General features: G+C 40.3%; 1 long non-coding RNA gene across 1 annotated transcript; it reads left to right on the top strand.

The window, feature by feature from the left end:
• The first annotated feature begins 232 nt into the window (after positions 1 to 232).
• Positions 233 to 3082, top strand: LOC102294764. Its single transcript, XR_317913.2, has 3 exons — positions 233 to 1157; positions 1305 to 1325; positions 2285 to 3082. It is a non-coding gene; the product is annotated as an uncharacterized LOC102294764 (long non-coding RNA).
• The last annotated feature ends 6 nt before the right edge of the window (positions 3083 to 3088 follow it).

Here is a 3088-nt window from a genome sequence, read left to right as displayed (position 1 = left end):
ACAGTATTCTTTGTTCACATGTATACCTATGTAAGACGTCATATGTTAATGAACCTATGCATATTCATGTAACCTCAATAAAAGGACAGTGTACGGGAGGACGGACGAGAGCAACTGGGGTCAAGCGAAGGAACGGTGCCTGTCCGGTTCTCTCCCGTGCACGAGAAACATGAAGAAGCTTGCCTACTTGTGTCTTGCTTTGCAGTGTAATTATATTGCCTTCATCCGCTTTGAGGGCCCCGAAAAGCGCTATATAAATGCAATCCATCATTATTATTTTTACTACCCAGAGCTCGTGACCGGAGGTGAGGGTGGGAACGTAGATTGGTGGGTAAATTGACAGCTTCATTTTTGTGCTCAGCTCTCTGTCTCTCACCATGACAGACTGGTACAGCGTCTGCATCACTGTGGACACCACCCCAATGCGTTTGTCAGTCTCTCAGTTTCCTCTCCACTCACTCGTGAACAAGACCCTAAAACCTGCACTCATTGGTGAAAAATACAGGGCGCCAGTGGTGAACCTGCCAGTTCTGGTATTTTATAAATTCGGGCCCTCAGACCATGAAGTCTGTTTCTGATTGTTTGGTTAGAGACATTCACACCAGTGGCCTGCTCGAGATCATTATGTAGCCTAGCAATGCTCATCTTGTTCCTCCTTGCACAAAGGAGCAGATACTGGTCACGCTGATGGGTTAAGGACCTTCTAAAATCCTGTCGAGCTCTCTGAGTAATTACCTGTCCTAGAATCTCCTCTATGCTCTTGAAACTGTGCTGGGAGAGACGGAAAACCTTCTGGACTATCTGTGTGACCTCTGTAGGGTTCAGGCATCCCATCACGCTACCAGTAATGACACTGGCCCCAGTCAAATGCAAAACTAGCGAAAAGCAGTCAGAAAAGATAAGGAGGGAAAAAGGTCAGTGTCCTCCAGCTGTGCAACCATTCCTTTTTGTCTCGTTGTTGCCCCTCTAGTGCACTGTGGATTTCATTAACACCAAAGCAGCTGAAAATGACTAACAACCTCCTCTGCTACTTTCCTGACCACAACAATGTCCCACAAGTTTAACTGTCTTGATGCTGTACTCGGATTAAAAAGGGTTTTTTGCTGTTGTACTTATACAGTCTTTTCTTTCTTTCACAGAAACATTGCAGGGCCAAAGTAAGTTTTTACTGAAATAAACAAAGAATGTAGTTCATAGTTATACTATATTACTAGTATAGTTTTTCCTGACTTTGTTTTTGTTTTTGCTCTGATGTAATGTGTTCAGTTGCATTGTTCTCATACAGTCTTTCCTTTCTTCCATAGGTGCTGGAAAAAAAGAGCGCAGTAAGCTTGTTTTATTCATAACTTTTTCTTACTTCAGTAAAATGTATATGGACAATTTTGTTGTAGTACCAAACATGCTTTAATGAAACTGGTGAATTCAAAAAGCGATCCCCCACTTTGGAAAAAAAATAAAAAATCAAATTCTTAAACTAAAAATAATTTTTTAAATAATAAAACTAATTACAGAATTTTGCACTTGATGATGCTCAATCATCCAGGTAAGTAAATCACCAAAAGTTGATTCTGTTCATCTAGACGTAGCGTCCTGCCAAAGCAAAAACCTGTAGTGATCCCGTATGAGTCAGGAGTATTGGAGAAGTTGAGATGCATTTTTTTCCTAAACACCGGGTCTCTGTGGCTTTTAAACCCCAAAACACGCTGCGCCAAAAATTGGTCCACCCCAAGGATCGGTCCCTCGACACAAACAGAGTAACATAGTGTACGCTGTTAAGTGCAGGAGGATTGTCAGGATTTATACATCGGGGAAACCAAACAACCTCTGGCTAAGAGGATGGCACAACACAGAAGAGCTACCTCGTCAGGCCAGGACTCTGCAGTCTTTACACCTACAGGCCAGTGGACACTCAATGATGAGGATGTAACATCCTGGACAGGGAGGAACGCTGGTTTGAGCGCGGAGTCAAGGAGGCCATCTACGTGAAAAGGGAAAGACAGTTTCTCCCACAAATGCTACGTTCAGATGATCAGAATCCACTTTTGGAGATTTTGCACCATATTTTAGCGCTTTAAAAAAGCACAACTATACAGTGTGTACTATATCTATTAAATATAGACATAGTCTAGTTAAATATAAAAAGTTTTCTAGGCCCTTTTTTGGAGCCTTTTCTGTTAGAGCACAAGTTTCTTAGTAGCCCAACAATTTTTATTCATGCATAAATATGTGTTATCAAGGGACTGTTATTTTGAACTTAATAGATATTCAATCTCTTCTTAAACAGTCCTACACATTATAATAGGTGTCCTTACCTTCACCAACTTCCTTTGGGCGGTGGCTTTTTACATGTACACGCAGAGGCTTCAAAGGAGTAATGAGGTGAGTGGGAGCTCAGATGTGATTGTTGCTTAAAGCAGAGATGTAAGGATGTCCAACTACACATTTAATCCATATTTAATATAAAAATAGTGCAGTTTCAACAGTATTCTCTCAGTTTTTCTAAATCATAAACAAATGCTGCTATAGTACATGAAAGAAATCTTCCAGCATGGATAAATGTGTAAAATTACAGAAAAAAGGAGAATAATTCCCATAAATTCACAAAAAATTCCAGTTTTTCAAATAAACAGTCTTCCTTTGTGGAATTGAAATTTACAGTAATACTGAAAAGGAGGAAATTTGATGTTTTGTTTTTTTAATGGTTATTATTGAACTCTTACCTAATTACTTTGTTTTGTGTATTATGATAGCAAGGTCTTTATCAGTAGAGAAAATTGTGAAAAGCTATGACAATACAGTAAAACGTCAGAAATCTGAAACTTCTCCATGTGTGTGATACCTGTGGCTTAAAGAATACAAGGGTAGGGCTGGGCCATATCATACCGTTCACGGTAACATCGGTATAATGTTGGGCAACGATAAGAAAATATCGCGATAGAATATGGGTGAAACACGCATGTGCAGTGCCTTTGTTTTCATACGCACATGGCGGAAAAAGCATGGCGGCGACGGAGAATGAGAAGAGCGAAAGCGGATTGATGAATGAAACCAGAACTGGGGTCCGTTCTTCGTACGTCGCTTACTACAT

Source organism: Haplochromis burtoni, unplaced genomic scaffold, assembly GCF_018398535.1.
Source record: "Haplochromis burtoni strain Fernald_Lab_line unplaced genomic scaffold, NCSU_Asbu1 Contig_1530, whole genome shotgun sequence".
Lineage (NCBI taxonomy): Eukaryota > Metazoa > Chordata > Actinopteri > Cichliformes > Cichlidae > Haplochromis > Haplochromis burtoni.
The sequence above is the reverse complement of the archived record's forward strand: the minus strand, read 5'-3'. Positions and strand labels throughout refer to the sequence as shown.